Raw genomic sequence first — 22,168 nt, 5'->3', positions numbered from 1 at the left:
TCAATGACCTCACACGGATCGTTAGGGTGTGTGATGGTTTACCAAACTTGTGCTTCCCTCCATCTGCAGCTGACTTCGGGCACCCTGCTGCAATGATGCGCCAATGGCCATCTGTCAGCATGCACCCATGGCCCTTTCTGGGCACACACATGGACAGATGCCTCAAGGCCTCATGTAAGGGCTCTTGCACCATGGGGGGCATGCGATGATCTCTCAAGGCCTCATGTAAGGGCTCTTGCACCATGTGGGGCATGCAATGATCTCTCAAGGCCTCATGTTACAGAACTTCCCCTTCTTTCCCCTGCAGTCCAAACTGGCCATGATCCAAAAGGAGCAGCGTCGAACCGGTGGCGGACCTCCACAAGTGGTCACTCTGACGGATCTGGAGGAGAGAGTGCACCAGATACTTGGAGGACGTCTGTCTGGTCCTGTGACCACTGCATCTGCCGACCCCATTACCGACAGCGAGGGTAAGACTCTCACCTTTTTCACCTGTTGCCTTCCACTTGGTCCCCCCGCCAGCATGCATCCTCAGTGTGCAGCCATGTCAGAGCCTTGCCGCAATCTGGCGTGCCTTTCAGCAAAGCTGTCCTTTTGCTAAAGCCACTCTTCCACCTCCCACTTTCAGATGAAGCAGCACCAACTCGGGATCAACGCGCTGAAGCTGCCAGTGCCAGTGCCACCGGAGGCGAGGACCAGGAGGAATCCGGACCAGCCGTTGCAGAATCCGGGGAGCTGATACATCTACAGACTGGGGATAGTAGTCCCCTGCAGGGGAGGGGGGGGGCTCTGAGGATGAACCAGTTGCCGGACCAAGCGGCATGCAGCAACGCACGGGGGAGAGGCAAGTTCGGCCACCGTCTCCCCGGAGGGCAAGGCAGGTCGTGATGACTGCTGCACAGAGTGCAGATGAGGTCCGTCGCCTGGCTGAGATGAGCAAACAGGCCCGGGTCAGACACACGGAGCTGATGGCTGCAGTGGAGAAGATGCCTGAGTCAATAGATTCATTGGCTAAGAGTATGTTGGACTTCGGCGCAACAATGGAGAGGACTCTGCAGGGCTTTGGGGCAACAATGGACAGGACTCTGCAGATGTTCGGGGCAACAATGGACAGGTCTATCCAGGGCTTCGGGGCAACAATGGACAGGACTATCCAGGGCTTCAGCCCAACAATGGAGAGGACTGTCCACGACTTTCATTCGGCTATGGAAAGGACTGTTCAGGGCTTCGGACAATCCCTAGAAAGGTCTGTGCAGGGCTTGTCCGAGGCAGTGGAGCGGTCGGCACCTGGCTTGCCCGAAGCAATGGGAAGAACTGTCCATTCCTTCTCCGAAGCACTGGCACCTGGCACACAGGTCCTCACTGTTGCCACACAGTCGCTTGTTGGCCTCCTCCACAGCCAGATTGACGCAACGCGATCTCTCACTGTAGCCACCCTCTCTGCATCAGTTAGGATCACCCCGGGCCCTTCCAGTCCCATACAAGGCCAGCAATCAGTGGAGCATGCGATTGTGGTGGTAGAGCCGACCCGCTCCCCTCAGATAGCCAGTGTGTCGTCCGACCATGGTGCAGGTGTCCTCTCTCGGCAGGAGACCACTGCACATGCCAGCGCTGGGACGCCTGCATTGCAGCTGCCACCACCTGCAGGCCACACTGCTTCCAGCCGTGGTCCCATCAAGCATCCTGCGTCCGCACCCTCCAAGCCCAGAGGTCGGCCAGGCCGTCCCTCAGGGGCTTCTGCGCTTCCAGACAGTCAGCAGGCGTCCCCCAGCCTTGAGGCCGCCACTGGGGTCCAATTACGTCGGAGCAGCAGGGAGGGAAGGGGCCGGGCGCGAAAGAGAAGTCGTTCTCCCTCAAGGGGCCAGTTGTAGAGTGAGGTGCTGAGACGTTTGTTTGTCCAAATGCAAGGACACCCTCACCTGTTGTTATATTTGCAGAAGGTTTTTTGAGTTTTGCGGCTTTGCCGAACAGTTCACAGTTATTTTGAAAGTTATGGTTTCTGTTGACATTACGTTGTTTAGCTGTAATGAAAGACTTTTGTGCCAATAAACAGAAGTTTCAATGTGGCATGGTGCATGTGACTAGTTTCAGTGATGCTGGCATTCAGAGGCCCTCAAACATCCAAAGTGCGCATGAGTTAAGACTCTCATCATTCCGCCACAGGGGTCTCGACACGAGTGCAGATGAGCCTCTGACGTATGGCCCTTCCACTTTCACCAGCCCTTCCATCTTCCTCCTCCTCATCCTCATCCTCCTCCTCATCCTCATCCTCCTCCTCCTCCTCCTCCTCCTCCGCCTGCTCTTCCTCCTCCTCCTCCTCTGCCTCCTCCTCCTCCTCCTCCGCCTGCTCTTCCTCCTCCTCCTCCTCCTCCTCCGCCTGCTCTTCCTCCTCCTCCTCTTCCTCCTTCTCCTCCTCCTCCTCCACCTGCTCTTCATCCTCCTCCTCCGCCTCCTCCTCCTCCTCCTCCTCATCCTCATACTCCTACTCCTCAGCCTGCTCTGCTGGTCGTTGAGGGACAGCTGGAATTGGCTGTGTGCGTCGAATCGCCAAGTTGTGGAGCATGCAGCAGACGATGACAATGTGCCCCACTTGCTGTGGCGAGTACTGCAGGGATCCCCCCGAATCTTCCAGACATTGGAGACGCTTTTTGACAACACCAATAGTGTGCTGTTTACTGTGCCTGGTCGCCTGATGGCCGCTGCTGATCAGCTCTTCTGCTGGGGTGTCGGCCACACGGAGTGTTGTCATCAGCCATGGCCAGAGAGGATAGCCCTTGTCCCCAGTAAGCCAGCCTCGTCTTCGAGGCAGCCCCTCAAAAAGGTTACAAACTGAGGTCAGCCACAGGATAAAGGCATCGTGGCTGCACCCTGGGAAATGCGCGGTGACTGCCATGATGATTTGGCGGTGATCACAGACCAGCTGCATGTTGAGGGAGTGCAACCCCTTGCGGTTGCGGAAGTCCTAAGGATGATGGCATGGCGCCCTCAAAGCGAAGTGTGTGCTGTCACTCGCCCCCTGCACCATGGGGAAGTCCGCAATAGAAGCGACACCCTGCGCGCCCTCCGCCTGCTTGTGCAGGGTCCGAGGGAAGGTAATGAATTGACGCCTTCGCCTATAAAGGGCTTCTGTAACTTGCCGGATGCAACAGTGGACTGCAACCTGAGCGACAGTCGCAATGTCCCCAATGGCTGACTGAAAGGATCCGTTGGCATAAAAATGGAGGCCATCAGCCAGTTTAGCCATCACGGACAGAGAGGTTCTGCAGCGTTCACGCGGCTGCAGCTCATGACCAAACAGGTGGCACAGATCAGTAACAATGTCCCTCCACAATCGGAGCCTTCCCAAACACTGCTCCTCCGACATGTCAAGGCTTGTCACCTGCTGCCTAAAGACCCTCGCAGCTTCCTGTCGGATTGGCCAACCTCCATTGGCCCTCCTCCTTCTGGCCAATCCCGGCCCTCTCTCCCGCCTTCTCTCTGCCCCTTCACAGTGTTGGGCGATGAGGCCGTCGCCCTCCAAACAAGCTCTCATTCCGATGCCAGTTGGTCAAAAGGCTTTTAGGTGTAGTGCTGCAAGTGCTTCGGACAGGTTTGAAGGACCAAAGTACTGTAAAGCTAAATTCCCAGAACTCCGCTCCACATTAGCTCGCCAACTCTCTCTGGCAACGATCGCAATGAGCAGGCCAAGTGGCAGAAGAATCTGCACTAAAGCTGTCCCCTTTAAATAGCGCCCCCCTACTCCGAGAAGGGCCTGTTAGCCCTCCTTCGAACTGTCACTAATAGCGCTGGGCGCTAAGGCTCCGGGCGCCACCCAATATGCGCTCAGGCGCTCCTAGAAGACGTTGCACACTGAAATGACGTCATGAACTGCTTGCGCTCGCGGGCGCGCGCAAACACTTAGCGCAGGCGCTAAATGTATAGTTAATATCTGAGTTGTCACTATCTTCATAGCGCCTGCCCCAACATAGGGCATCGCCCCAATTCTAGTTCTCTTTAGGCGCTCAGCACCGGCACTACCAACCCAATTTCTAGGCCATTGAAACTTATAAAATTCTAACAGGACTAGACAGACTCGATGCAGGAAGAATGTTCCCGATGGCGGGGGAGTCCAGAACCAGGGGTCACAGTCTGAAGATAAGGGGTAAGCCATTTAGGACTGAGATAAGGAGGAATTTCTTCACCCAGAGAGTGGTGAACCTGTGGAATTCTCTACCACACAAGGCAGTTGAGGCCAATTCATTAAATATATTCAAGAAGGAGTTAGATATATTTCTTAAGGCTAAAGGGATCAAGGGATATGGGGAGAAAGCAGGGACAGGGTACTGAATTTGGATGATCAGCCATGATCTCATTAAATGGCAGAATAGGCTCGAGGCTCCTATCTTCTATGTTTCTATGTTTCTATTGTGAATTATACGTAGCAGCTGTATTTGGGTCTGAGGCTCATCTTGTTTATGAAAGTTACGTCAATGTTGTATTGAGATTTAATCATCATTTAGAAAGACACGGATTAGTCAAGGGCTGTCTGCATGGATTTGTTAAGGGAAGGTCATAGGCCTGACTAACTTGATTGAATTTTTTTGAAGAGGTAATGAGGAGGGTTGATAGGTTTGCGCATTTGATGTAGCCTACATGGATTTTAGCAAGGCTTTTGACAATGTCCCACATGGCAGACTGGTCAGAAAAGTAAAAGCCCACGGGAGCCAAGGGAAAGTGGCAAGTTGGATCCAAAATTGGCTCAGTGGCAGGAAACAAAGGGTAATGGTTGATGGGTGTTTTTGTGACTGGAAAGCTGTTTCCAGTGAGGTTCGACAGGGCTCAGTGCGAGGTCCCTTGCTTTTTGTGGTATACATCAATGATTTAGACTTCAACGTAGGGGGCATGATTAAGAAGTTTGCAGATGATACAAAAATTGGCCGTGTGGTTGATAGTGAGGAAGAAAGCTGTAGACTGCAGGAAGATATCAATGGACTGGTCAGGTGGGCAGAAAAGTGACAAGTGGAATTCAATCTGGAGAAGTTTTTTTTAATTCGCTTATGGGATCTGGGCGTCGCTGGCAAGGCCAGCATTTATTGCCCATGCCTAAGTGTGAGGTAGTGCATTTGGAGAAGGCTAACAAGGCAAGGGAATACACAATAAATGGTAGGACACTGAGAAGTGTAGAGGATCAGGGGGATCTTGGAGTGCATGCCCACAGATCCCTGAAGGTAGCAGGACAGATAGATAAGGTGGTTAAGAAGGCATACGGGATACTTTCCTTTATTAGCTGAGGCGTAGAATATAAGAGTAGGGAGGTTATGCTTGAACTGTATAAAACACTAGCTAGGCCACAGCTAGAGTACCGCGTGCAGTTCTGGTCACCACATTACAGGAAAGGTGTGATTGCACTAGAGAGGGTACAGTGGACATATATAAGGATGTTGTCAGGACTGGAGAATTTTAGCTGTGAGGAAAGATTGGATAGGCTGGGATTGTTTTATTTGGAACAGAGGAGGCTGAGGGGAGACTTAATTGAGGTGCATAAAATTATGAGGGGCCTAGATAGAGTGGATAGGAAGGACCTATTTCCCTTAGCAGAGAGGTCAATAACCAGGGGGCAGAGATTTAAAGTAATTGTTAGAAGGATTCGAGGGGAATTGAGGAGAACTTTTTTCACCCAGAGGGTGGTGGGGGTCTGGATCTTGCTGCCTGAAAGGGTGGGAGAGGCAGAAACCCTCATCGTATTTAAAAAGTACTTGGATATGCCTACAGGGCTACGGACCAAGAGCTGGAAAGTGGGATTAGGCTGGATAGCTTTTTGTCGGCCGGCACAGACACGATGGGCCGAATGGCCTCCTTCTGTGCCGTAAATTTCTATGATTCTACGATTTGGTGCCTTTGTTTCGTACCTTATGTGATTGGTCTGGTTCCTGAATGCTTTGCTGTTTTTGTGGGGAATTTTAGGTAGTAGATTTAAGGGTATACTTGCAGAAAATAGGTTTGGGGCGGGGTGGGGTGGGGGGTGGGTGGGTGAGGTGAGGGGAGAGAGGAGATGGAGTCTGATCATCCTTCTGGTGACCTCTTCACTCCACCACCTATGACGACAACTACTTTAGAAGGCACGCCTGTAAAAAAAATTAAAATAAAAGGTTAACGTCAATTGGTCAGGACGAGAAAATAACAGGAACAAACCTAGCCTTGAAAAGACGGAGGGGGAAAGGAAAGTTGGCCTGTGTTCTTGCCGACTTGCTTTCGTTACCCAACCGAGTCTGGGGAAGGATCTTTATAGTGAGGCCTGCTTACTTTAACTGCCAGACATGACTTGGATCTGAGCCCGGTTTCCAGCAAAAAAAAAAGGGAACCATTGAACGTTTTAGGAAGTGTTGTCGGCCAATAGAGAGGTCAGGTTGCTGAAGTGACAGAAACGAGCAGCAGGAATGATCTGACACTGCGCAGCTGTCACTTTCAGTCAGAGACACCGTCTGGCTGTTGGGATTGTTCCCGAGCTGAGCAAATGGGATTGTTAAATGCGGAGTTTTATGGCTTTTGTAAACAAATGCTGTGAGCCCTATAAAGTAACTTAACGAACAAATTCCGATCTACACTTGTGAGAACCCTTTATTTTAGTTTAGTTTGGCACATTCTGCACAATTTGTTCTGCCTCGTTTGACCAACCTACCCTGTGGTCTTTGGAGCTTTTTCTTTGCCACAGAGCAGTTGATCGGCTTGGCTTGAGGTGTTACTTTTCCAAGAAAGGCCAGCATATGTAACATTATAGCGCCGCACTGTCCTCTCTGAACGTTTCCAGGTCTGTCGCTTCACCGGTACAGATTTTTAAAATGCAACGGACCATACTTTTTGAAGAGATACTGAGCAGTGTCTTGACTGTTTTCAAAGTCATCCTTGTGGTCGGAGTAGCACTGAGCAGAAACTGTTCGGCATTTGCTCTTTCAAATGTTGTGCCAGAGCGCTGCCTAAACCTCATCCACACTCCCAGCTGTCTGTGTCGTCGGTCCCACCGCCCATAAATCGCTGGTCGCTTGGTCGGTACATGGAATCGACTTGCTATTCGCCACCGTCGCATGCTCAATATTATCATATTTGTTTGGCTGGTCACTTAACAAAAAGAAAGACTTGCATTTATATAGCGCCTTTCACGACCTCAGGATGTTCCAAAGCGCTTTACAACCAGTGAAGTACTTTTCTGACGTGTTGTAGTGTGGGAAACACGGTATGCCAAATGCGCACAGCAAGCTCCCACAAGCAGCAATGTGATCATGACCAGATTATATGGCCCAGAAATTCGGGTCGGGGGCTTCCCACGGGTGCAAGCCCCCGACCTGCACTTACCTTGCGCGCCGGCCGTTGAGCTGTGAGCCCCCGTGGAATTCCGATCCGGGGCCTGCTCCAGCTGCCGGCGCGCAGTGCTTGCGTATCCCAGGGGCGCAGTTAGTTCGATGCGTCCTCTGGGATCACGTGGGCCACGGGGAGCCAATCGGAGCAGAGAATGCTCCATTCATAAGTTTGACCTGTCAAAACTTATAAATACTATGGGCCCCAAAACATCACTAAATCTTCAAATACGTTTTTTTTAAAAATCACATTTTTAAAAAAAACTATAAATTACATGAAATAACTATTTTAAACAATAATTTAAATTTTTGAAAAAAATAATTTTATTTTCTAATGGGGCTAAAAATAAACTTAACTTGCTTTAAAGTATTTAAAAATAATAAACCTGTGGAAAATATGTTTTAATTTTAATTAATTCACCATTTACCTTGTAAAAAGCAGGCCTTATGCCTGCTTTTTAAATGTGTAAATTCTGGAGACTTACCCTCCCGGGAAAACCTGCAAAAAAAACACAAGTTCGATGCGCACGCGCAGCCTCTCCTGCGCACGCATTTGAACTCTGAACCCCTTCGTTCAGGGGAACGGAAGTACCGGTTTCCCGTGCATGCGCAGTGCATGCAGGAAATCGGCACTTCCATTGGGCTTACGGGTGAGTACCCCGTGCGTACTCACCCATGGAGACCCAAATTTGAAGGTCGAGAGCTGGAGAGAGCAGTTTGAAGGAGCGAGAGCTGGAGAGACAGTTTGAAGGTCAAGAGCTGGAGAGACAGTTTGAAGGTCGAGAGCTGGAGAGAGCAGTTTGAAGGACGAGAGCTGGAGAGACAGTTTGAAGGTCGAGAGCTGGAGAGACAGTTTGAAGGACGAGAGCTGGAGAGACAGTTTGAAGGAGCAAGAGCTGGAGAGAGGACAGTTTGAAGGTCAAGAGCTGGAGAGACAGTTTGAAGGATGAGAGCTGGAGCGGAACCCGGTTACCAGGACTCCAAGTTGGACAGCCAGGGGTAATGTGCAGGCCAGGTGTGTGGAAGAAACCAAGGGGAAACATCGAGAAAAACTGAGAGGAAACATCGAGAAAGACAGAGGAAACATCGAGAGAGAGAGAGGGGAAACATCGAGAGAGACCAAAATGGAAACATCGAGAAAGACTGAGGGGGCACTTTATTTATTTAATTTTATTAATTAATTAATTAATTAATTAATTAAATTGATTTAATTATAAGTTGTGAGTTCCTCACGATGCTCTCCCAGTGCGGCCACCCTGTAACCAGAGATTATTCTAGAAGCCTGGGTAGAAATATCAATGTAATTACTGTAGAAATTACTTTTTTTACATTATTGCTTGTTCATTTTATGTGCTGTCTTTTTATGTCTTTTATTTATTTTATGTCTGCTTTATTTATATTTAAAGTATGTATGCGTGTATATGTCGGTATGTGTTTTTTTGTGATGGCGCCGATGAAGATGGCTGCCGTCCTTGCGAGCTCTGTGCGTACCAGGCAGCTAAGTGTTCTTGCTGCTTGGTGCTCTCGGATTGTCAAGAAAAAAGCATTTCACTGACTAGATTGTGTATTGATTTCTTTGTGGGTTCAATGACGAGACTTTTATGAAAGAGAATGTGTTTCAATCCAAAGTTTGTTCAACTCAGTTCAACAGCATTTACAGGAGACATCTTGCTAGTGATCCATCTAGAACGAAACTGAAACTAAACTCAACTGCTTGTCTCTCACATGACCTCTGCTGGTCAGGCATAAGTAATCAATACATGCAACTATGCTGGTAAGGCATGATAATCAAACAGGCAAATAACATCACTATTTGCTGATATCATTACATCTCCCTTTCTTAAAACAAAAGTATTTTACTTTTAACTAACAACATGTTTTCTTTGTATTAATCTGCATTTTAACTGTAACACTTAATGAACTTACATTAACATTATCATTATCGAGGTTTTTTAACCTTGCTTTGTGTGTTCACATGAAATATGTAAATGCACTAGAACTTGAAGAAAGAATAAGATAACATTACTTCCTTCTATAACAATAGTCCTTAAATTTGCTCAATGAGTCTTGCAGGAGGCTTCATGCGTCTTGAGGATTTTCTGATTGATTGTCCTTGAATCTGAGTTGTTGCCTCAGATGATTGGTTCTCAGCTGTGTGATCAGGTTGTTCAACAGTATCAGTCTCTTGACCTGCTGTGGCTGGTCCCCTGAGAAGATCTCGAAGATTTCTTCTCAGAACAGCACCCTCATCTGTCTGAATGGTGTATGATCTTGGTTGAACTTCACTCAGGACAGTTCCCTTCTGAGTCCATATGTTTGTTTTGTCTTTGAACCTTACTTGGTCACCAGTGTGGAGTTCAGGTAGGTTTTGTGTTCCTCTGTCATAGTAGTACTTTTGCTTTTCTTTCTGTTGTTCTTTGAACTTCCTCACTTTCTCCCCCTCTTTTGTTTTCAGGAGGTTCTCCGGGATGGGTAGGTTTGACCTTAGCCGACGTCCCATCAGGAGTTGGGCTGGTGACTTACCACACTCGAGCGGCATTGTGCGGTTTCCAAGCATGCTCTGGTAGAAGTCAGTTCCACTGTCTTTTGCCTTGTACATCAGTCTTTTCACTGTGTTTGCGGGCTCTCCTGGGCCAACAGCTCTGGACAACGTGTCTGCTGTATACATCAGCGTACCCGGTGTGTACGCAACATTCAGTTCATCATAGGCTGTCTCTCCTTCGCTTTCCATGACGAGGACTCTCTTTACCAGGTTCAGTCTCTCACAGGCTTTTAAACCTAGTATGGCTTGCACATCCTTTGGCGCCACGATTAATGCTAGCGTGTGCTCTCTGTCCTTGTGTGTTACTTTGACAATGCATCTTCCTTTCACTGGTATATCAGTACCTGTGTATCCTGTCACTTTCACTTTTATTCCATGTATCTTTGGTCTGGGTCTAATTTTCTTAAAATCAGTCTCTGATATCACATCAACTTGTGCTCCAGTATCCAATTTAAATGGAATATGTATGTCATTCACTTTTAGTGTCAACATCCAGTTTCTTTCTTCTTTTTTGTTTTCAGACACAACCTCTACATTGAACTCCTCTATCTCACTTTCATCTACTGCGTGGACCTTGCTTTGTTGCACTTGGTTCTTACAGCAACGGGCATAATGGTTGTTTTTGTTGCAACTATTGCATGTTTTAACATATGCTGGACACTTTCTTGGTGTATGCTGTGTATCGCATCGACTACATGACTTTTGATTGTCCCTTTCATTTTCGTTCGCTGGCCACGCCTCTTTTTTCACATTGGCGCTCTTTTTGTTAAACGGTTTGTATCCGTTCATTCTCACTGCATCCACGTTGCAGCTACTGTCACTGAACAGCTCCTTTGCCTGCAACTTCACAGTCTCTGTAGCCCTACACAGTGCTATGGCTTTTCCCAGGTCTAGATCTTGCTCTCTTAGCAGTCTTTCCCTTAGACCATTATTCGGAATACCACACACCAGTCTGTCTTTTATCAGCGAGTCTGTCAGTCCCCCAAATTCACACGATTTGCTTCTGTTTCTCAGTTCAGTCACATACTGATCAATAGTCTCACCCGTTTTCTGTACACATGTGAAAAATCTGTGCCTCTCAAACGTCACATAACGTTTAGGTATGCAGTAGGCCTCAAACTGTTCCATTATTTTATCTAGTTTCATTTTGCCTCCATCAACAGCGAATGTGAAGTTATTATACACCTCCAGCGCTTCATCACCCACGACATGTAAAAACAGTGACGATTTCTTTTTATTACTTTTATCGTCAGCTCCGATTGCTGATAAATACAACCCTACACGTTGTTTGAATCTCCTCCAATTTTCAGCCGCATTACCTGTCAACTGAAGCGTCACCGGTGGGTGTAAACCTTCCATTTTTTCACTTCGTTAGCTATTCTCCAATGGTAAGTAACGATGTTCTCTTTTGGCTTGCTAATCTGTGGAGAGCTGATTTAACTTCAGATTTTTTCTCTTCATCTCTTTCAGCCACTTCTGACACCATGTATTGATTTCTTTGTGGGTTCAATGACGAGACTTTTATGAAAGAGAATGTGTTTTAATCCAAAGTTTGTTCAACTCAGTTCAACAGCATTTACAGGAGACATCTTGCTAGTGATCCATCTAGAACGAAACTGAAACTAAACTCAACTGCTTGTCTCTCACATGACCTCTGCTGGTCAGGCATAAGTAATCAATACATGCAACTATGCTGGTAAGGCATGATAGTCAAACAGGCAAATAACATCACTATTTGCTGATATCATTACAGATTACACTTCTTGTATTTAGTTATGTGACCAATAAAATTGAAATTGAAATTGAAATTGAAAAATTGAAATTGAATTTCTGGGCCAATCTGTTTTAGTGATGTTGGTTGAGGGATAAATATTGCCCAGGACACCGGGGCTTACTCTCCTGCTCCTCTTTGAAATAGTGCCATGGGATCTTTTACGTCTACCTGAGAGGGCAGACAGGGCCTCGGTTTAACGTCTCATCTGAAAGACGGCGCCTCCGACAGTGCAGCGCTCCCTCAGCACAGCACTGGAGTGTCAGCCTAGATATTTGTGCTGAAGTCTTTGGAGTGGAACTTGAACCCACGACCTTCTGACTCAGAGGCGCAGCGGAGCCACAACATCCGGGCTAGTCTTTAAAGTTCATATATGAGGTATATTTCAAGGTATTATATGAAGTGGTGAAAGTGAGCTAGCAACGACTGAAGTCAATTACAACAGCTGTCAAAAATCATATGGCACTATCACCCAGACCAGAATCTTCTTTCGTGTGGTAGTAGCAAAAGACAAATTAAATATCAATATCCATGTCAGATATCTAGGCCAGAGCTTCCTGTGTAACAGTGTGGATATCTTATAGGCTGCCTGCGAATTTCCTCTGTGGGCAGTGCTCAATGCTGTGCTCCAGGGTCTGATTAGGAGCTCCACAGTCGCATGATGGGGATGCTTTAATCTTCCATCTATGGAGAAGGTGGCAGCATCTACCATGACCTGTTCTGAGGTGGTTGATGGTTGTCCACTGTTTGTGAGGAAGGTTTGATCCTTCAGGTTGTACTGTGGGGTCCTCTATAAGGAATCCATTCCGTATGTCGCAGTTCTTCCAAGCATTTTGCCAATGGTCATCAAGGCTGAGGAATGATCGATGAAGTTGCTTTGGCCAGATTCATAAGGAATTTGTCAAATTTTATTCAACGTGTTATACCTCCAGAGTATAATCCAATGGACAAGATTGACATCTTCCTGAATTTCAAACTGACTCTGATGGTCCTGCAACATAGGAAGGGATTAACAAGGTTATTATTTTATAAGTTGCCTGGGCAGATGGAGAATCATATCTCAGGAAATATGAGACCATCTAGAAAATGTTTATCTTAACATATCAAGGAAGCCACGAGGTTTCTGCTCTGCTTAGACTTACCCTTAGCTCCAGGAGAGGTCACCTAGAGCATTGTGATGACGGCTTATTCTTCTCTTTCAAATAGAGACTGATACCTGGGATGGCAGGAATGACGTATGAGGAGAGATTGAGTCGATTGGGCTTATACTCGCTGGAGTTTAGAAGAATGAGAGGGGATCTTATTGAAATTTACAAAATTCTAACAGGACTAGACAGACTAGATGCAGGAAGGATGTTCCCGATGGCGGGGGAGTCCAGAACCAAGGGTCACAGTCTAAGGATAAGGGGTAAGCCATTTAGGACAGAGATGAGGAGGAATTTCTTCACCCAGAGAGTGGTGAACCTGTGGAATTCTCTACCACAGAAGGCAGTTGAGGTCAATTCATTAAATATATTCAAGAAGGAGTTAGGTATATTTCTTAAGGCTAACGGGATCAAGGGATATGGGGAGAATGCAGGGACAGGGTACTGAGGTTGGATGATCAGCCATGATCGCATTGAATGGTGGAGCAGGCTCGACGGGCCGAATGGCCTACTCCTGCTCCTATCTTCTATGTTTCTATGTAAAAAGCTTATCCGAGTGATGGCAGCAGGTGCCAGAAAGTGCTCAGTTCATTCACCTGACCAAGTGGGCTTTGCAAGAAGGAAAATCTCTCGACTCAGTGCCTTCCCTACGGCCGTGGATTTGAGTGACTCCTTTGACAGATTGCCCGAATACAAAATGAACTGGGGGGCTTTGCTAAGAATGACATTTGCCCGCCTGGATTCCCCAGCCTGAGGGATGCTGGAGACGAAACGTTCAGAGGCGAAGGGAGCTATTGCAAAGAGTACCTCGCAACAAAATGAGTGACGATGGGACGCATTCAAGAGAACTGTAAGATTGTGGGGGGAAAAATTCGGTTGCTTTGCGCCTCCCGTTAGAGGGCGCTAATGGGGCACAAGGCAACTAGCGCCCGGGCGCGGCGATGTTTGCAGCGCTCGCAAAATTGACCAGACATTTTGCGGCAGCGCTAAACACTGCCGCCATGATCTCCTGCGCCCACAGATCGTGATGTCAGTCGAGCGTGCAACGCCCCGGTAGCGCCCCGGACCGGATATTGAGTTGTGCCCCCTGCCTTACCGCCTGCCGCTAGCGACGACAGGTTGAGGGAAGCGTTTTGCAGTCAGGAAGGGACTGGGGGAGCGTTGTTTAAAGGCAACCGCTTCCTGCCTTTTTTTGTCCACGACATTTTTGCACCACGCATTCTGAGAGAGAGAGAGAGACTTCTGGAGAGATTCAACGCTGTGTAAAGGAGTTTTGGGTACTGAGCAGCACTTTGCAGGTTCATTTTGATTTGACCTTCCTTGTATCGATTTAGAAGAGACTGTGGGGGCTGCACTCTGAGCTCCTTCCCTGGGCCTCTCCATTGTTCTTTCCAGCAGAATTGATGTACAGGTCTCTCCAGGCCGAGATTCAAGGCTGCAATGAGCAGGATGTGGATGGAGAGCGAGATCGACCCTCCCCTTTAAGAACTGGCCGGCGCCAGTGTGTCTGTGTTCCATTGCTGACTGACATCACATGAGCTTCGCCGGCGCTCTGAGGTAGCGCCTCGTTCCTCGGTGTTAGTGCCTTAAGAGAGGTGTGTAGCGTTTTGAAGTACTTTTTGAAGTGGAGTCACTGTCGTAACATAGGAAACACGGCAGCCAAATTGTGCACAGCAAGCTCCCACAAACAGCAATATGATAATGCTGGTTGAAGAATAAGTATTAAGCCAGGAGCACGGGGAAAAACTCCTCTGCTCTTCTTTAAAATAGTGCCACGGGATCTTTGATATCCACCTGAAAGGGTTAACGTCTCATTGTGAAAGCCGGTACCTCCGACAGTGCAGCACTCCCACAAAGAGATAATGTGAAGCATGACCAGTGCAGCTGTGTTTGGCGGTACTGATTGAAGAATAAACTTTGACTTGGACACCAGGAAATTATTTTTGCCCTCAGCATTAGTGTGGAGTGGAGAGATACCCAGGTGCCCAGAAAGGGCAGCACGGTGGCATAGTGGTTAGCACTGTTGCCTCACAGCGCCAGGGACCCGGGTTCAAATCCGGCCTCGGGTGACTGTCTGTGTGGAGTTTGCACATTCTCCCCGTGTTTGCGTGGGTTTCCTCCGGGTGCTCCGGTTTCCTCCCACAGTCCAAAGATGTGCGGGTTAGGTTGATTGGCCATGATAAAAATTGGCCCTTAGTGTTAGGGGGGATTAAATATGTGGGGTTATGGGGTTACGGGGATAGGGCTTGGGTGGGATGGCTGTCGGTGTAGGGACCGGGTGCTAGGGTTTGGATGATCAGCCATGATCGCGTTGAATGGTGGAGCAGGCTCGAAGGGCCGAATGGCCTACTCCTGCTCCTAGTTTCTATGAGATCAAGGTGGGGACTGGAAAACTGTATAGAATGACATAGAATTTTACAGCACAGAAACAGGCCATTCGGCCCAACATTTGCATGCCAGAGTTTATGCGCCACACGAGCCTCCTCCCACCTTACTTTATCTCACCCGATCAGCTTATCCTTCTATTCCTTTCTCCCTCATGTACTTATCAAGCTTCCCCTTAAATGCTATTCACCTTCACATTCTCACCATTCTCTGAGTAAAGAAGTTTCTCCTGAATTCCTTATTGGATTTATTAGTGACAATCTTATATTTATGGCCCCTAGTTTTAGACTCCCTCACTAGTGGAAAGATCTTCTCTGCATCTACCCTATCGAATCCCTTCAGAATTTTAAAGACCTCAATCAGGTCGCCTCTCAGCCTTCTCTTTTCTAGAGAAAAGAGCCCCAGCCTGTTAAGCCTTTTACAATCCCTCTGAGAGGACCCTGCTTCATATTGGTTGGCTTCCAATATTAAAGGCAAGCCTGCCAACTGCATAGCTCCAGCCAAGGCTGTAGGGCAGTACAGTCATAACATTGGAAGTCAGGATAGACTGGGTGACTTACAGCTAGGCGAGATGATTATGCCATTTCACCACTTTTAACTGAGGTCACTCCCACTCCCACTCTTGTTAAGTCTGTGTGTTCTAGTTATTGTTAATAAGAATCACTGCACACAGACCACAAGAGTAAATTCAACAGGTCTTTACTAGTCGGAGGTCAGGCTGAACAGCCCAATAAATCATTACACAGCACTTATATACCGGTGTGGTCACCACCGGTATTACAGTATACAGCAGCCAAGATAAAGTAGTGCATCTCTTAAAATAGTTCTCTTAAAGGTGGAACGGTTACATACACCACAATCCTCCCTTTTTAGCTTAACAGTATATATTCCCCATTAAACATAACATAATAACATATATACACAACTTCATGTAAAAACAGTTCACAGATTCAGTCTCTGAGGAGGCCTCCTGATCCGAGACGGATAACGCCTTTCAGGGGTCTCTGGTTCTCGTTGCTGGGGTGACTCATCTAGTTGATCCCCTATGGATAGGACATCATCATCAGGTATATTCACTTCTGAGGTAGATGCTTCAGGTTCACTAACTTCCTCCATGGTTGTCTCTGTCGTAACCATGGGCTCGACCCTTGTTCTCGATCCCACCAGTTGGTCAGCATGACGTCGCATTACATTTTCACCAACATCTACCGTGTACATCAGGGGTCCTTGTCTGGCCCGAATTGTTCCAGATTGCCATTTCTCGTTTTTATAGTCCCTGGCTAACACCGGTTGTCCTATTTCAAAACTCCGAGTGGGCTTGTTATTGATATGCTGGAACTGTTTGTTTTTGACTTCCCTCCGCACATTTGGTTTTAACAAGTCCAACCTGGACCGCAACCTCCTGTTATAGAACATCATGGCAGGACTTTGGTTTGTTGTTGCATGGGTGGTGTTTCGATATGCCAGTAGGAAATTGTCCACCTTGTGTTGCAGTGGAATCTGATCTTCGCTCATGGCCTTTATTGCCTTTTAGAACGTCTGTACAAACCTCTTGGCCAGCCCATTCGTAGCTGGATGATATGGGGCAGAGGTATAATGTTTCACCCCATTCTTCTTCAGGAATTTCTGGAATTCCTCTGACACGAACTGTGGTCCGTTGTCTGAACATATTTGCTCTGGCAATCCATTTCTTACAAATATCGTTCTTAGCACCGCGATCGTCTTCTCCGAGGTAGTGGTAGTCATTTTAATCACTTCTGGCCATTTAGAATGTGCGTCCACCGCAATTAAAAACATGGAATCCATGAATGGACCAGCAAAGTCAATATGTACACGTTGCCATGGGGTTGAAGGCCATTCCCATGGATGCAGCGGTGCAATTGGAGGTGCATTTTGGACTTTTTGGCACCCTGAGCAGCTTTTCGTCAGATCCTCTATCTGTTGGTCGATACCCGGCCACCACACATAAGCCCTAGCAAGGCTTTTCATCTTGACTCCCCCCAGATGACCTTCATGTAGTTCTTTTAGAACTCTCTCTCTTAACTTAGGAGGGATAATCACCCTTGTTCCATACATCAATGTTCCCTGACAGATGGACAGCTGTTCTCGTCTTGCTGAGAATGCCGGTAACAGTGGATCACCATGGGCTGGCCATCCCTTTACTGTCAATTCGTAGACCCGGGACAGTGTCGGGTCATTCCTAGTCTCCCTTTCAATATTTGCATTGGTGACAGGTAAACATTCGATGATGGTCGAGTGAAATAACTCCACCGGGTCAACCGTCGGTGCCTCCTCCTCAGTAGGTAGTGGCAGGCGCGACAGCCCATCAGCATTACCATGCTGCTTTGTACCTTTAAATTCTATCTGATATTGATGTGCCCCTAGGAAAAGGGACCATCTCTGGAGCCTCTGTGCTGTCATCACCGAAACACCCTTCTTAGGGTTAAAAATGGATACCAACGGCTGGTGGTCTGTCAGCAGTGTAAACTTCTGGCCCTGCAGGTAATGATTAAACTTCTTTACTCCCCACACAAGGCTGAGAGCCTCCCTATCTATCTGAGCATAGTTGCGCTCAGCGGAGGTCAATGATCTGGATGCAAATGCGACTGGCCTTTCCAAGCCATTTGGCAACTTGTGTGAGAGTACTGCTCCAATGCCATAAGGAGAAGCATCACAAGCTAAACGAATAGGTAGCGTTGGGTTGAAGTGAGCCAACACTTCCTCTGAGGTGATCAATGCCTTGCTTTTGCGAAAGGCCTTCTTACAGTCCTCGCTCCACTTCCATGGTACTTCTTTCTGCAAAAGAGCGTTCAGCGGGTGCAGCACCGTGGATAGATTTGGCAGAAGCTTATGGTAATAGTTAATCAACCCTAGGAACGACCTCAACTGGGATACATTTTCCGGAGCGGGAGCCTTCACAACAGCTTCGATCTTGTCAGGTGACTTGTGCAGCCCCTCCTGGTCAATGGCATGACCACAGTACAAGATCCGTTTCTGAAAGAACTCACATTTCTGGCGTATAACTCGAAGTCCATATTCCTTCAATCTGGTGAGCACCAGTTTCAAATTTGCAAGGTGTTCCTCATCGTCATCTCCTGTAATCAGGATATCGTCCAAGTAACATTGAGTGCTTGGAATTCCCTGTAATACCTGCTCCATGGCCCTCTGCCAAATTGCTGGAGCCGAAGCCACTCCAAAAACCAGTCTATTATATCGATACAAGCCTCTGTGCGTGTTGATTGTGAGATACTGGCGCGACTCTTCCTCAACTTCCATCTGTAAGTACGCTTGCGCCAGGTCTATCTTGGTGAAGTGTTTCCCACCAGACAATGAAGCAAAGATATCCTCAATCCGCGGAAGCGGATATTGCACCGTGTGAAGCACCGGATTAACCGTGATCTTGAAGTCTCCACAGATGCGGACCTTCCCCGGTTCCCCTGGCTTGTTACTCGATGAACGCTTCATGACGGGGACAATGGGTGTGGCCCACTCACTCCAGTCCACCTTAGACAGTACTCCTGAACGTTCTACCCCTTCCAGCTCAGCTTCCACAGCAGGTCGTATCGCATAAGGTACCGGTCTGTCTTTGAAAAATTTTGGGTTTGCATGTTCTGCAATCTTGATTTTTGCCGTAATTCCTCTCAGTGTTTCCAGTCCCTGTTGGAACACCTCTTTAACCTCATCCAATATTCTGGACAATCGTTCAGGTTTGACATCTTTTTTTCCGGAATCTACCGTTATTGCTTTTAGGGAGTACCAGTCCATATTTATTTTCCTGATCCACTCCCGTCCCAGAAGTGGTGGACCTCCCTTAGGCAGTACATATAAGTCCATTCCTTGGTGTTCTTTGCCCTTGTGTACCACCTTGACTTTTATCTTTCCGATGGGGTATACTCTTTGCCCCGTGTATGTCTACAATACTATCTCCGTATCCCGTAGGGGAATATGTGTGAATAACCTTTTGTAATCTTGCTTATTCATGACCGTCAATGCCGATCCGGTGTCCAATTCCATCTTCACTTGGACTCCTGCTATCTGAAGTGTGACCCAGATAGTTTGTAGGTCAGCTTCCTTATTCACATTGTGAATTCTCAGACTACCCAGTTCCTTGCTGTTGGAGTCTGAATCCGAATTCTGTTCATCCGAACTCTTCTCAGCCACCTTATGTACCTTTCTGCACTTTTCCTGCGGTGACTTTTTGTTGCTGGTCTTCTTTCCTGACCGGCATACTTTAGCTATGTGACCAAGCTTGCCACATTTTCTACATTCCTGATTTTTAAACCAGCATTGGTTCTGATCGTGTGTTGTCTTTCCACAACGATAACATTTCGCTGTACCCAAAGCCATTTGATCTATGCTGAGTACCGCTGCCTTCAGCTGCATTTCCGCAGTGCCTCTCGCTGCGGCTTCGTGCGATGCTGCAATAGTGACAGCCTTATCAAGTGTAAGATCATTCTCTTCAAGCAGCCACTTTTGTGTTCCTTCTTTCGACAATCCACACACGAATTTGTCTCTCAGTGCCTCTGTCAGTCTTTCCCCAAACTGACAGTATTTCGCTAGCTTACGCAGTTCAATTAAATACTCCGCGTTGCTTTCCACTTTCAGTTGCGTTCTCGCATAAAATTTAAATCGTTCCGCTAACATCAGCGGCGTGGGGTTCAAATGATTTCTCAGGACAGCAACAATATTAGCGAAAGCCTGATCCGCCGGTTTAGCTGGTGATAGAAGATGCTTCAATAGCCCGTATGTCTTCGCACCCATTGAGTTTAGTAAGGTTAGTGCTTTATCTTCATCGGATATTTTATTTGCCTTACAATAAATCTCTATGCGTTCTACATACGTGGCCCAATCTTCAACATCGGGATCGAAATCGTTGATGTTACCACGCTTAGGCATCCTCTCAATCTTCTTGAGAAACAAAAAGAATTTTTTTTTTTTTTTTCAAAATGGCGGTTTCCCGCGCTTGTCTTCTTCCCCCGCCTACGAAAATGGCGGCTTCCCGCGTTTGCCTTTCTCCCCCGCTGGCTGTAATGGCGATTGCCGTATTGCTGCGTTCGCCCTCCCCAGCAGTTCTCAAATCGTGCCTCCCAGCCCCTCTTGCAGTCCGGTCCTTTCCCCCAGCTGCGGCTGAGTTCTCCGCGTTTTAAAAAAAAAAATTTATCCCCGCCTCGCGGCCTCGATAGCTGCCCGGCCTTTTTCCCTGGTCGCGGTCGAGCTCTCTCTCGACGCTGTTGCGTCTCCCAGCCCGCTTGCAGCCCGGTCTTTTACACCGGCTGCGTTTGCATTCACCGCGGCTCCCGTGCCTTACGCTGCCCCAGTCTCAGCGCCTCTGGCCCCGACTTCTGTCCGGCTCTTTTCCCCGGCCGTGGTCGAGTTCTCCGCCCTTATATCCTCCGTTTTTCCCTCCCCTACTTCACAGCCAACGTGGCCGACTTGCTGCTTGTCGCTGATCGGCTTACCCACCACCGTGATAGAAGGGATGATCACTGCCTGTTGCTGATGGAAGGCTTTGTGTCAGGATTCTTCCTTGCTCTTCAGACCCGAGTCTTTTCTCAGCAGGATGATGAGGGCGGGTGCCTCTTCTCGACGCCCGTTAAACTGCCTTGGATATATCTCTGCCGCAGGGTAAGAGCCTCATCGTCGCCACTGTTAAGTCTGTGTGTTCTAGTTATTGTTAACAAGAATCACTGCACACAGACCACAAGAGTAAATTCAACAGGTCTTTACTAGTCGGAGGTCAGGCTGAACTGCCCAATAAATCATTACACAGCACTTATATACCGGTGTGGTCACCACCGGTATTACAGTATACAGCAGCCAAGATAAAGTAGTGCATCTCTTAAAATAGTTCTCTTAAAGGTGGAACGGTTACATACACCACAACTCTGACCTCTCTGTCCTTGGCCTCCTACACTTTTCCAGTGAAGCTCAACGAAAGCTCGAGGAACAGAACCTCATCTTTCAATTATGAGTTCAACAATTTCAGATCATAACCTCTGCCCTCATTTTCGCGGACAGCAGCTGTTGATGATTCTGCCATCCCCATTTACATCTCCTCCAGGCCCAGCTTTTGTTTCTTTACTTGTCCCATTGCCATCTCCTTTTGCCTCGCACCAACATCCCTTTTGTCTTTTAATCTCTCCTGCCTTCCATCCTATCACAGACCTTCCCTTTCGTTCTTTCCTCCCCTCCCCCAACTTTCTCGGCCTCTGTACTTGCTTAAAATCTGTTACATCTCTAACTTTTTCCAGTTCTGACGAAAGGTCATCGACCTGAAACGCTAACTCTGTTTCTCTCTCTCCACAGATGCTGCCTGACCTGCTGAATGTTTCCAGCATTCTCTGCTTTTATTTCAGATTTTCAGCATCCGCAGTATTTTGCTTTTGTAGATGGATAGGATGAAGGATCTAGACACAAAAGGCATCAAGGAGTACGGGGAGAGAGCGGGAATATGGTATTGAGACAGAGGATCAGCCATGATCATATTGAATGGCGGAGCAGGCTCGAAGGGCCGAATGGCCTACTCCTGCTCCCATTTTTCTATGTTCTATGAAAGTTTCCCCTCTCTTCTGGCTGTAAAGGTCCTAAGTGAAGTACGTTAGGTGGTCACAATCCAGCTTCTAATGTGCATGGATACACAATGAAGTTTCCTACATTTCAGCACAAATTGGCAGTGCTGGCCAGATGTACCATAAGGATGGCTGGCCTGCGAATTGGTTGGTGCAGTGCGTGTGGGCATCCTTGTTTTCAAATCCCTCCATGGCCTCACCCCCTCCCTATCTCTGTAACCTCCTCCAGCCCCACAGCCCTCTGAGATCTCTGCGCTCCTCCAATTCTGGCCTCTTGTGCATCCCCGATTTTCATCGCTCCGCCATTCAGCCTTCAGCGGCCTAGGTTCTAAGCTCCGGTATTCCCTCCCTAAACCTTTCTCTCCTAGTTTAAGAGGCTCCTTAAAATCTAACTCACCTGCCCTAATATCTCTTTATGTTGGTTC

This window comes from Somniosus microcephalus, chromosome 7 (genome assembly GCF_052327205.1).
Source record: "Somniosus microcephalus isolate GS21.2 chromosome 7, FLI_Smic_1.0, whole genome shotgun sequence".
In the NCBI taxonomy this organism is placed as follows: domain Eukaryota; kingdom Metazoa; phylum Chordata; class Chondrichthyes; order Squaliformes; family Somniosidae; genus Somniosus; species Somniosus microcephalus.
Note: the sequence above shows the minus strand (reverse complement) of the source record.